The sequence below is a fragment of the Ovis aries genome, chromosome 3, assembly GCF_016772045.2.
Source record: "Ovis aries strain OAR_USU_Benz2616 breed Rambouillet chromosome 3, ARS-UI_Ramb_v3.0, whole genome shotgun sequence".
Classification (NCBI taxonomy): domain Eukaryota; kingdom Metazoa; phylum Chordata; class Mammalia; order Artiodactyla; family Bovidae; genus Ovis; species Ovis aries.
Window position 1 is genome coordinate 137727449 of NC_056056.1, and position 14050 is coordinate 137741498.

The 14050-nt window shown below is 40.4% G+C and overlaps 1 pseudogene; it reads right to left on the reverse strand.

Annotated features, from left to right (window-relative positions):
- Positions 1-1156: 1156 nt before the first annotated feature.
- On the reverse strand, positions 1157-2092 carry LOC101123287 (olfactory receptor 8S1-like; annotated as a pseudogene).
- Positions 2093-14050: the final 11958 nt, after the last annotated feature.

Consider the following 14050-nt stretch of genomic DNA (forward strand, 5'->3'; position numbering starts at 1 on the left):
CTCCAGATTGATTTCTTGATGTATCATTGATGTAAATTCAATGATATTCAATGGGATATATAATGTTAATCATATTTTCTAATACTGGAAGAGGGAAAGGAAAGGAAAGTGAAGTGGCTCAGTCATGTCCAACTGTTTGCAACCACATGGACTGTAGCCTACCATGCTTCTCCGTCCATGGGATTTTCCAGGCAAGACTACTGGAGTGGGTTGCCATTTCCTTCTCCAGGGGATCTTCCCGACCCAGGGATTGAACCCCGGTCTCCCACATTGTAGACAGACGCTTTATTGTCTCAGCCACATGAGAGTATGTCTAAAAATATATCCTGTGTTAATGAAACATCTTTCAAATCATTTAGTTAAGTTTGTTTCTTTGTTTATATTAGCTCTAAGTACTTGTTATGTTTAATCCTGAGGATTTTCTATGGAACTTATAATAACAAAAGGATGCTTTTCTACATGATACATGATTTTGGTTTGTTCAACAGTTGTAAGTATAGAAACTCTACTGACTGTTTTATTATTAAAAATTTTAACCTATTAAGTTCTTTTGGAGTGCTGATAACTTTTTATTTGTAGTAGAGTTTTCATAGAGATTCCAAGTAATCATATTGTTTTCAAATACTTACAGATTTTTCTTCTCCCTATTAAAATTTAAATATCAAATCTTATCTTCATATAACTACATTGGGAATAAATTGCATAATTCACTTAAACAATATGAGCAATAGTAACTGTTCTTTTCTGATTATTTATTTCAACTGTTATTCTTCCAGTGTGATATTCTTATGAAGGAGGAATTATTTGAATCTTTTTAAAAATGAAACAGTTCAGGCAGAAATTCTTATGAATTTTATTTTGTAACTTTTGAGAAATCAAGTAATCTCTGTATTTTACTTTTTCACCCTAGTATTTTTGTTGTCTTATTGAGGTACTTGTGTAAGCGTGTCTTCACATTCTGTCCCAGTCAACACAGCATAGAATTTCCAGATGATGGGGGTCCACAATCAAGGGTTCCTTTGTAATCATTACCTGGGATGTTCAGGGAAGGTCTGGAATCATTCATGCATCCTGCTTGACTCTATGTAGTTGGAGGGGTTGGGAGCATAAGAGGAAGTTTAATTTTTGCAATTATGCTGAGTAAATATAACTTAGTTCACCATGTGAAATATTGCAAATATATACTCAGTATTCTTTTCACAGCTGTCTTTATGTCTTTGTTTTTGAGGCTGTAGATGAGGGGACTCAGCTTGGGTGTGATCACACCTTACTGTACGGAGAAGAGTAAATCCAGGGAGGAACCAGAGGGAGGCATGAGATAGCAAAGCATACCTGAGCCAAAGAACAGGATCACTGTGATGAGGTGGGGGGAGCAGGAAGAGAAAGCTTTGCTCTTGCCTGTGGTGGAGTTGATGCTCAGAATTTTGAATATAATACACACATAGGAGAAGAAGAGTGGGAGGAAGTTTCCAAGCGCAAGGAATATAGTGGAGAAGGACAAAATACTGATATTGATGGAGATATCGGAACAAGACAGAGGGAAGAGGGAGGGCAGCTCACAGGTGTAGTGGTGGATGGCTTGGGCCTCACAGAAGTCCAGGTTAATAGTCAAAAGCACAATGATGACTGCATTGAGAGAAGCCAGGCCCCAGGAGATCAACACCAGCCTCACACAGAGCTGTTGCTCATCATCTGGCTATAGAGCAGCGGGTGGCAGATGACAGCATAGTGGTCATAGGCCATGGCAGAGAGCAGACAGGCTTCAGTTCCTGGAGCGATAAACACAAAGAAGACCTGGGCCAGGCAGCCCTCTATGGAGATGGTCTTCTCAGACATAAGATCCTTCAAGCGCCTTGGGCACAGTGACAGAGGAGAAGCAGAAGTCCACGAATGATAGATTACTCAAGAAGAAGTACATGGGCATGTGGAGGTGGGAGTCAGCCCTGATCAGCAGCAGCATCGTCAGGTTCCCCATCACGGTCAGGAGGTAAATCACCAGGAAGAGCACAAAGAGCAGAGGCTGGATGTGGGGGTCGTCTGACAGCCCAGTGAGGATGAACTCGGTGATGGTGCTGTGGTTCCTCAAGGCCATTTGTGGAGGCTGTTTCCTTGGAATAAAATAGAAAGAGAAATGAGATTACCTATAATTGTAATCTCTTCCTTTTCCTTCAGTTCATCATTACTCCTCATCATTACATCCTGGTCTTCCTAAATGCTGAGTTATAACATCTCAAACTTGTCCTCACTGTGTGGCAGCAAGAATGTTTATCTTGTTTTTTCATTATTGATTTTGAATCACGGTCTTCACATACTTCAGAGAATCCTATTCTTCCTCCATTGGGAGTTAACTGGAAAAAGTGAATGTATTTGACTCATCTACTCATATACGGTATACTTAGTTTCAGCTAAATTCTTATAGTTTAGAAATCCTTGTAATCATTTAGTATGGAAAACATTGTAGCACATATCTGCAGCAGTTGTTCTAAATCTCTCAGTTCCTTTTTTCCCAAACATTATTTTTTGTTCATGGTCATCAATACTTTTTAATTTTTTTTTGATTATTTACATCCCTTTTTTATTGAAGTATAGTTGATTTACAGTATTATGTTTCAAGTGTACAGCATAGTGACTCTATATTTATAGGCTATATTCAATATAAAATTATTACAAGTTAATGGCTATATTTCCCTGTGCTGTATAATTTATCACTGTTGCTTATTTATTTTTTATTGATTAATTAACTTTTTAATTGAAGGATAATTGCTTTACAGAATTTTGTTGTTTTCTGTCAAACCTCAACTTAAATCAGTCATAGGTATACACATGTCCCCTCTCTCTTGAACCTCACTCCCATCTCCCTCTCCATCCCACACCTGTAGGTTGGTACAGAGCCCCTGTTTGAGTTTCCTGAGACATACAGCAAATTCCTGTTGGCTGTCTATTTTACATACGGTAATGTAAGTTTCTGTGTTACTCTCTCCATACAGCTCACCCTTTCCCCATGCATAAGTCTATTCTCTATGTCTGTTTCTCCATTGCTCCCTTGCAAATGAATTCTTCGGTACCATCTTTCTAGATTCCATATATATGTGTTGCTGCTGCTGCTGCTAAGTCGCTTCAGTCGTGTCCGACTCTGTGCGACCCCATAGACGGCAGCCCACCAGGCTCCTGCATCCCTGGGATTCTCTAGGCAAGAACACTGGAGTGGGTTGCTATTTCCTTTCCAAACGCATGAAAGTGAAAAGTGATAGTGAAGTCGCTCAGTCATGTCCGACTCTTAGCGACCCCGTGGACTGCAGCCCACCATGCTCCTCTGTCCATGGGATTTTCCAGGCAAGAGTGCTAGAGTGGGGTGCCATTGCCTTCTCCGATATATGTGTTAGTATATGATATTTATCTTTCTCTTTATGACTTACTTCCATCTGTATAATAGACTCTAGGTTCATCCACCTCATTAGAATGGACAACATACCTTTTAAATTTAACAGTATTTTAAATTTTAATGACATTTTTATGTGTATGGTCTTTATTCAATCACACTGTCAATTTGTTCTCATTGTGATTTTGTGATTTATTTTGACTGGCAATCATGTCCATTTTACTCATGAGAAAACTGATTTTCATCAGGATTTTGTAATGCCGTGTTGAGAGACAGTATAAGCACCAGGAAATAAATTCAACCAGTTTTTCTAAATCAGTTCTGGATTTGGGACATAGCATTATGAATTGTTTTCCTATTCCTAAAATTGGAGTTCTTCTGCACTTTTCCTTAACTTTCAACATATTAAGTTACTTTTGATACCAGACAGGTTTATATTTTCCTGTGTCTGTGCTCACACTGTTCTTTCCTTCAAATATCCTTTTTCTTAGTTCAGTTTGGTTCAGTTCAGTCACTCAGTTGTGTCTGACTCTTTGTGACCCCATGAATTGCAGCATGCCAGGCCTCCCAGTCCATCACCAACTACCGGAGTTCACTCAAACTGACGTCCATTAAGTTGGTGGTGCCATCCAGCCATCTCATCCTCTGTTGTCCCCTTCTCCTCCTGCCCCCAATCCCTCCCAGCATCAGAGTCTTTTCCAATGAGTCAACTCTTTGCATGAGGTGGCCAAAGTACTGGAGTTTCAGCTTTAGCATCATTCCTTCCAAAGAAATCCCAGGACTGATCTTTAGAATGGACTGGTTTGATCTCCTTGCAGTCCAAGGGACTCTCAAGAGTCTTCTCCAACACCACAGTTCAAAAGTTCAGTGCTCAGCTTTCTTCACAGTTCATTTGTTCCAAATTCTCATGGCCTTTTCAGCTGAGCCTTTCTCTTGTAGGCTGTGTTGACTGCTCCCTCCTCTAAATCCACATCTCTCTGTTCAAACACTGGGTTCCTTGCATGATGTCATAGTCTGAAATTTGCTTCTTTTTCACTTGATTATAAATATATATCTCAAATTTTCCCTCCAGTCTGTGAACTTCTTGTGAATATGGACCCATCATAACTAGCAATCACAAAACACCACTTCTCTGACTTCATTTCCACCCATTCTGTGTTAGCTTTAGATTATGTCTTTTGGATGATTCTAGAAACTCCTGTATGGCATCTCATGTGTGCCTCAGACAAGACTTCTGAGAACTCCAAGCACAATTTCCTTCTTTCTTTCCAAATATTCAAATAGCACTGGTGCCTGGCAAAAGTTCTGCTATTGAATTTCAAGGATGCTGTTATCAGCAAGAATCATGTTATCTCATGTCACTGCAAAATTTCTGATGATATATCATCTTTTAGAGGGCACCAGCCTTTTGCAATAATGGAAGAAGCTCCTTCCAGTTTTGTTGTGTATGAATTATTGTATTATTGCTCTTTAAAGGTTCAGTGAAATATTACTGCAAGTTTTTCTTAACCATAACTTTCATCCTCTTGCCCTTAGTCTCACTCAGTTGTCCTTGAGGACCAGGATGGTGAGCAGTACATTGGGGAAGGGATGCTATACCCTGGATAATTTTGAATCCTAATTCATAGCTCTGTGTACTAGGTCATGTCCTATATATGAAGACTCCTACCTGTCTTGGACATTTTAGGCTGACTGACCAGTCCTCTTCTGTTTGGCCCTCTATTGTTTAAGTCAAGGTAGCCTGAACTCACAAAAATGTTAAAATTGCTTTTTTCACAGAGCATCTGTTTTTGGACATTCTCTCCTTGTCAGCAATCTGTGACCCCAAGCTATTAATAAATAATCAAGAGAAATTTAAATTGTGATCACATTAACAACCCATCAGCTTAAGCCCATCTTCAACTAGTCCATGTTACCTGTGGGCCTGGACAAAAAGGGCATTGCTTACCTTTGTGTGTCTGTAGAACCAGGATCCAGTAGTGATGAAGCATGAGCAGCTGAAAAATTTACTTTTGAGGATCTTGAATGGATACATTTGTACATGTTGCTGAAAGCAAAACTGTCTCATAAAGCTTATTAAAGCAAGTTAAAATAATAAATTGGACTTATTTTTTGCAGTGCTTACCTATTTTAATATTTTTCAATTGTTTGGGTATTTTCAAACTATCCTGAAGATTGTGTTCATTCTTCCACTCTACTCACAAGAAGACCTGACCACAGGGTCCATGGCAGGCTCAGAGCCTCTCACAGTAAGTGAGAATATTTCTGGAATCTCTTGTGTTTACTCACTGTGACATTTTTAGAGAAACTTTTTTCTCTTATCCTCCATCCACAGTTACTGTGCATGAAGACATTAACTACTGCATCATTTAAGATTTAGAGGGTATCACAGAGAAAGGAGGTGACCTTCCTGCCCCATCTTAAACAATGCCTTTCTAGATGTGTTAGATGTCTTTAAACACTAATGAAAATCTCAATTCTGGATCAAGTTATTAGGTTATAAACCTGAGTTTTCATTTACTTACTGAGTGGAAGATACCAGCTTCATATCATGCTGTCCTGTGGGAGGCTGAATCAGGTGTATACAAGGGTGGAAATAGGAGAAAACTGTGGAAAGTGAAGGGTTGATCATGGTAGAGGGTAAAGGTTTTAAAAAGAGGATTTTAGAACTGTGTTTTTTATTTTATTTTATTTTACACTACTGTATTGGTTTTGCCATACTGCCAGGGTCCAGCCCCGGTGGATCCAGGGTAATTCGAGGGGAGACGGAGTAGGCATCCTAGGAAAAAACTTATTTAATTAAAGATAGAGAGAGATTAGAAATGGATAGTGTAGTAGGAAAATTAGTGGAGAAAAAGAGGCTGAATAACTTGGTTTACGTGGAATACCAATCACCACCTACGTAGGCCACAGGTGTCTTTCCGTTCTCCTGAAGGAGAGGAGGCACTGACGCCTCCCTGGTCCGATCTTAGAAGCCCAGGCAAAATTAGCAGGCTTGGTGAGTACCCACGTACCAGATGGGAATTCAGCCAGAAGGGGAAAGAATGACACAGGGGAATCAGTCTTTCCAGAAACTGATCCGATTTCTTTATTTTTCAGGTTTGCTTATATACTGTTTGTTATACGTAGGGATGAATACAGAGTCACACGGGGGTCAGCAGACCTGACCCTTGTCACAATCAGGTGCTTCATATAAAATTATACAAAGGTCTTATGGGTTTTACATCATCTTCTGGCCATGAGGCCTGCTGACATTTTATGGCCCTTTCTGATAATGGTCAGTCAACCAGAAAACTTATTTTTTCCAGGGGTGATTTTTTCTTAAACCAGGAACCACCCTCCAAATAAAGTTGCATTCCTATAGGGTGAGGGTGTAGTGGGTTACAATCAAGAAAGGAATTTACTTAATTTAAGGTTTAACATGATTAAGCTTAAAGGTTAATACTTATTTCTCCTATATGCTAGTTATATTCATTATAGGGGCAAGGAATATGGAGATTTAACAGCAAATGAAAACCCTTCACCAGTATTCCCCTTAAGATCTATTTAGTCTTAAGATAGTGATAAAGTTACATTTTTACATAGCAAGGACACAGTGATTTATAACAAAGTACAGTGATCTATAACAAAAGAGAAAATTCATTAACTCAAAAGGTCTAGTATTGCTAATGTCAAAAACTACTATATTTCCTCTTCTATATTCCAAATACATTGATTAATATATTCCCAGGTGCCTAAGGATATGGAGGCCTGGCGGCAATCATTGACTCAACAATGAGAAAAGCCCTATGCTAATTAAGACTTTCAGAATACTCCAAACTCTCTGTGCTGTTTATGGTTGAGAGGTAGTAAACAATCATGTGTTTGGTAGGAGTATGGATAATCCTGTCACACAAGGTAGTTTGCCAGCAGAGAGGTTTGACCTGAGACACCCTTGTCACACCCAGGGCAGGGAATTAGCAGTAATTATTGGCACAATAAATGAAAAACCCTTCACCAATGTAATTCCTAATCAACCCACTATACTATACTACGGAGGCAATGGCACCCCACTCCAGTACTCTTGCCTGGAAAATCCCATGGATGGAGGAGCCTAGTGGGCTGCAGTCCATGGGGTCACTAAGAGTCAGACACGACTGAGTGACTTCACTTTCACTTCCACTTTCATGCATTGGAGAAGGAAATGGCAACCCACTCTGGTGTTCTTGCCTGGAGAATCCCAGGGATGGGGGAGCCTGGTGAGCTACCGTCTATGGGGTCGCACAGAGTCGGACACGACTGAAGTGACTTAGCAGCATACTATACTAATAATTTTCTAACTTTTCAAAAGAGTCTGTATATAGAAAGTTTAAAGCATCTCGTGCCTCTCACGGTTGGGAGGCTGTAAACAATCACATGTGGCCAGATGAACCCACTCAGGCAGGCTAGAGAACCTTCAGAGGAGTTTGTAAGTTGAAACACTCTTGTCACACCCAGGAATTTTTATTAACTGGAGCTGCAAGTTAACTCCTTCTCCGAGAGAAATGGTAATGGGAGAGAGCCCCCCGTAAAGTCAGAGGTGTAGGTGAAAGCATAAAACAGACTCTGGTTTTGGGGATAGATGCTTGGGAACAGATGCTCGGGAACAGGGGGTCTCCTGAGGCTCGATCTTGCCTTTGCGTAATGCCAAGCCTCCTTCTTCATGACCTTTGCCATGGGCAGAGTTCCTCACGCTGGCTCCCGGCACCATACATCAACATGAATCCACCACGGGTATACATGAGTTCCCAATCCTGAACCCCCCTCCCATCTCCCTCCCCATACCATCTCTCTGGGTCATCCCAGTGCACCAGCCCCAGGTATCCTGTATCCTGCATCAAACCTAGACTGGCGATTCGTCTGTTTTAAACAAGCCCTACCCAAGTGGTTGTTTAAAGATGTTTTTGGAATGAATATACGCATTGATGGTGTGTGCAATGCCGGACACCTAGGTTCGATCCCTGAGTCAGGAAGATCCCCGGGGCAGGAAATTGCTACCCACCCCAGTATTCTTGCCTGGAGAATTCCATGGATGGAGGAGCTTGGCAGGCTACATACAGTCCATGGGTCGAAAAATTCAGACATGACTGAGCAACTCACACACACACACAATGATGTGTGTAGTGGGTCAGCCTGGACAGGTGGGCTAAAGGGATCCCAGAGGTGAGGGGAAAATTCAGACTTTAGGTGCAAGAGGGAGGAATTTGATCAGCAGAGAAAGACAGAAGTGCTGGAATTAGGGAGGGACTAAAGATGAACCTCATTCACTGGAGATTGTTCTCAGAGGTGTCTACTCCTGTGCTCCCTTGCACTAGTTACACTGTCTCCATCGGAATCAGATCTCTTTAACTAGCAGAAAATATTTCCTGCTGTCACCCTAATGGAATTCTGGCCAATTAGGGGGGATAAAAGCTCTAAAAGCCCAGTATCTATCTGTGATACCCTTATTTCATTCCAGGTGTCAACTTCCTGCAATGAGAGGATTTATGACCAGGTTATAAGATGTCCGAATCCTCAGTGTTATAAAAGGAGGGAAGAGAGATTTTACTGATAAACTGTGCAAGGTAGCTGGAACAATTGCATTTTCAGGAGAGTAGTGATACTTGGGTCCCCTCAGGAGAAGGAGGTACCATTCCAAGGAGTGGAAAGTTACCATCTCTAGCTCAGGGGGTGGGGATGTGCATAGAAGGAGCCTTAGACTCCTGACTGAATGGAATGTGTCATCAAGTGGCAGTGGTTAGGAGTGAAAGAGAGGATCATCAGCAGATTAAACCACACAGAAACATTCCAGGAAGAAAAATATGGGACCGTCAGAAAATAAAGGAGGATATTATCATATTTTTGATATTTCTGGAGGAAGCAGCCCTTGCGTTTTCTGTCTTCCCTGCCACAGGCTGACATCAGTGGTGAAGTCTCCCCATAAGTGGACCACTTTCACAGGAGTTGGACACTTCACATACAAGATAGCCTTTTCTCTTTGTTTCCAGTGAGTGATGGGGAATAGTGTAGTTCAAACTCTAGAAGTACTGGAAATGTCAGGATTATTCAGGATTATTCTTCTGTATGTCTTAGAATGATGTCCTTCTGCAATGCAGGCCACTATATGGAAATGCAAAAACAGTCTCACTAAAGAAGCTCAAATTCTGTACAACTGGCATGTATTTCTTTAGCATCTTCTCATATGATATCAAGTGCAACAACATGCTTTTAAAATTTTCTCTGGGATTTTGAATGTTCTTCTAAGAGCATCACCTGTGAAAACATCTTTAGTAGAACCAATAGGAAGCCATGGTTTTTGTCAGACACCCAGGAGAAGCTGGGCCTTTGTCCTATATCCCCTGAAGTCTCAGCCTGAAGCCAAGCTCTGGACTCACTACCTTACAGTTTCCAGTTAACTGGAAGTTTAAACTTATTAGGAGGCACATGGATTCTCTTCAGGGATCTATTTGAAATTTATCCTAAAGGCAATGATTAAAAGTCTAGAAAAGCTATATTATTAGGTTAGTTAGGACTGTAAAAGGGAGAATAATAAAATGAATAAAGAACTAATGAATGTACTAAAAAAGGAACATTTTCCTCATGACCATGTGGAGTTGGGAATACCTTTCAGAAATTCTCAGTGGCACTGAGCTGTGACATCTCACTGATATCCAAGTGACTTTTTAGTGTTGGTGAGAGTTTTACTTCATACAAGATTGTTCATTATATCGATTAATTGAGAGGAGAAAAACATCACCCTTGGAAAATTATTAGGTGGGCCTAGATTTTGTAGAGTTTCTATATTCCAAGCATACAATATAATTTTAACTAGTATATGAAGGAGTTAACAGTTCAAGAATACATAAATTAGTATTAATTTCTGTTGTGCTTAGTTGCTTAGTCATGTCTGACTCTTTGTGACCCTTTGGACTGTAGCCATCATACTCTTCAGTCCATGGTATTTTTCAGGAAGAATACTAGAGCGGGTCACCATTTCCTCCTACAGGGGATCATCCCGAACCAGCAATCGAGCTCACGTCTCCTATGTCTCCTGCATGCAGGTAAAATCTTTATCTGCTGAGCCACTGTGGAAGCCCAATAATTTTATCTTATGTGCTATTAAAATGTCTAAAGTTAATGTTTTTAAATTTCTTTTCTGGTATATGTTAGATGAAACATTTCAACATTTTAATGGGATTTACATACAACTAAAACACACAAATGATCAAATGATGTGTCTCCAATGGTCAAAATATGTGGTCAACATTTGTTTAGCAAGTACCTCCTTATTTTGGTATGTGTACTAGGTATTAACAGATCATGGAGCTTCAAGATAAATATTATGTATTTCTTGTCATCTAATTAAGACCTCCTAGGTGGAAATAGGGACTTGCCTGGTGGCTCATTTGGTAAAGAATCTACCTGCAATGTAGGATATATGGGTTCAATCCCTGGGTTGGAAAGATCCTCTGGAAAAGGAAATGGCAACCCATTCCAGTATTCATCCTTGGGAAATCCCATGGATAGAGGAGCTTGGTGGGCTGCAGTCCCTGGGGTCTCAAGATTTGGACATGAATTAGCAACTAGACAACCACCACCAGGTGGAAATAGGCATTAATTTTGTGGTTTCCTCCTCTTGAGATATGTTAAATCCAATTTGATCTCATTCTTTAACATTTGATGACATGTTAGCAAATAGATGCCTCAGGGCTAGGAAACAAACACTTATTCTAGTAATAGAGGCCAATTTGGCTTAATTTTTTGAAAAAGTATAAGTATAAAGTATACTTTAAGAAATATAGTTGATTTACAATGTTATGTTAGTTTCAGGTATACAACACAATGATTCAGTTTATATATATCACTTACTATGATAATCTCCAGATTCGTCCATGTTGCTGAAAAGAGCATTATTTCATTCTTTTTTATGGTTCCTTAATATTCTCATTATATGCTGTGCTGCGCTTAGCCAGTCAGTCATGTATGACTCTTTGGGACCCCATGGACTGTAGTCCGTCAGGCTCTTCTGTCCATGGGGATTCTCTAGGCAAGAATCCTGGAGTGGGTTTCCATGCCCTCCTCCATGGGATCTTCCCAACCCAGGATTCAAACCCAGGTCTCCCACATTGCAGGTGGATTCTTTACCATCTGAGCCACCAGGGAAGCCCAAGAATACTGGAATGGGTAGCCTATCCCTTCTCCAGGGGATCTCCCTAACCCAAGAATCAAACCAGGGTCTCCTGCATTACAGGCAGATTCTTTGCCAGCTGACCTCTCAGGGAAGCCTGTACACACTCACACACACACACACACACACACACACACACACACACCCCACATCTTCTTTATCCATTCATTTGTTGATGGATGTTTATGTTGCTTGCGTGTCTTGGCTATTGTGACTAGTACTACTGTGAACCTTAGGGTCCATGTATCTTTTCAAATTAGAGTTTCTCTGGGTGTATGCAATACCAAAGTGAGATTGCTGGGTCATATGGTAGTCAACAAAACAGTCTGAAATGAAGTACTTTGGTGCAGTCTTAAAAATGACAGAATGATCTCAGTTCATTTCCAAGGCAAACCATTCAATGTCACAGTAATCGAAGTCTATGCCCCAAACACTAATGCCAAAGAAGCTGAAGTTGAATAGTTCTAAGAAGACCTACAAGACCTTCTAGAATTAATACAAAAAAAAAAAAAAAAAGATGTCCTTTTCATCATAGGGGATTGGAATGCAAAAGTAGGAAGTCAGGAGATACCTGGAGTAACAGGCAAGTTTGGCCTTGGAGTACAAGATGAAGCAAGGCAAAGGCTAGCAGAGTTTTGCCAAGAGAACACACTGGTCATAGCAAACAGCCTCTTCCAACAACAAAAGAGATGACTCTACACATGGACATCACCAGATGTGCTGTGCTGTGCTGTGCTTAGTTGCTCGCTCGTGTCTGACTCTTTGTGATCTCATGAACAGTAGCCCACCAGGCTTCTCTGTCCATGGGGATTCTCCAGGCAAGAATACTTGGTTGGGTTGCCATGCCCTCCATCAGGGGATCTTCCCAATCCAGGGATCGAACTGAGGTCTCCCATATTGCAGGTGGATTCTTTACCATCTGAGCCACCAGAGAATCCCATCATCAAACAGTCAATATGAAAATCAGTTTGGTTATATTCTTTGCAGCTTAAGATGGAGAAGCTCTATACAGTCATCTAAAACAAGACCTGGAGGTGACTGTGGCTCAGATCATGAGCTCCTTGTTGAAAAATTCAGACTTAAATTGAAGAAAGCAGAGGAAACCGCTAGACCATTCAGATATGACCTAAATCATATACTTTATGATTATACAGTGGAGGGGACAAATAGATTCAAGGAATTAGATTCAAGGGATAAGACAGAGTGATGGAAGAACTATGGATGGAGGTTCATAACATTGTACAGGAGGTGGTGACCAAAACCATCCCAAAGAAAAAGAAACACAAGAAGGCAAAATGTTTGTCAGAGGAGGCCATACAAATAGCAGAGAAAAGACGAGAAGTGAAAGGCAAAGGAGAAAGGGAAAAATATGCCAACTGAATGCAGAGTTCCAGAGATTAGCAAGGAGAGATAAGAAAGCCTCTTTAAGTGAACAATGCAAAGAAATAGAGGAAAACAATAGAATGGGACAGACTAGAAATCTCTTCAGAAAATTGGAGATACCAATTATACAGTTTTGAACACTCTTTAGCATTGCCTTTCTTTGGGATTGGAAAGAAAACTGACTTTTTCCAGTCCTGTGGCCACTGCTGAGTTTTCCAAATTTGCTGGTATATTGAGTGCAGCACTTTAACAGCAGCATCATCTTTTAGGATTTTTAAATAGCTCAGCTGGAATTCCATCACACTCCAAGATGTCTGGCTCCAGGTGAGTGATCACACTATCATGGTTATCCAGGTCATTAAGGCCTTTCTTATGCTGTTTTTCTGTATATTCTTACCACTTCTTCTTAATCGCTTCTGCTTCTGTTAGGTCCCTGCCATTTCTGTCCTTTATTGTGTCCATCTTTGCATGAAATATTCCCTTGCATGAATATTCCTTTGCATGAAATATTCCCTTACCCATTTATTTGCCTTCTATTATACAATGTCTATGGAATTTATCTACTTGTTTGCAATTTTAAAATTTTAGTGTATAATATTTCATTGTATAAATATACTACATGTATACATTTATTTACCTCTTCTCCAGGTAATCGACATTTGGGTTAATTATAATTTTTGGTTACAATAATAAACTGTCGTGAATATTCTGTTAACATCTTTTCTGAATATGTTTGCTCATTTCTCTTCATGCTTACTTAGAAATGTAATTTATGGGTCTTAGAGTAGATAAATGGGCTTCCTATATGGCCTTAGTGGTAAAAAACCTGCCTTCCAATGCAGGAGACTTAAAAGTAGCGGGTTTGATCCCTGGGTCAGGAAGATCCCCTAGAGGAGGGCATCGCAGTGCACTCAAGTATTCTTGCCTGTCGAATCCCATGAACAGAGGAGCCTGGCGGGCTACAGTCCATGGGGTCAAGGAGTTGGACACGACTGCAGCTGTTTAGCACGCATGCATGCACAGAGTAGATGTATAGTGTGCAGTTAGTAGATATTGTCCAATATTATTCTTTCTTCTTTCTTTCTTCCTGTTTGGTTGCTCTC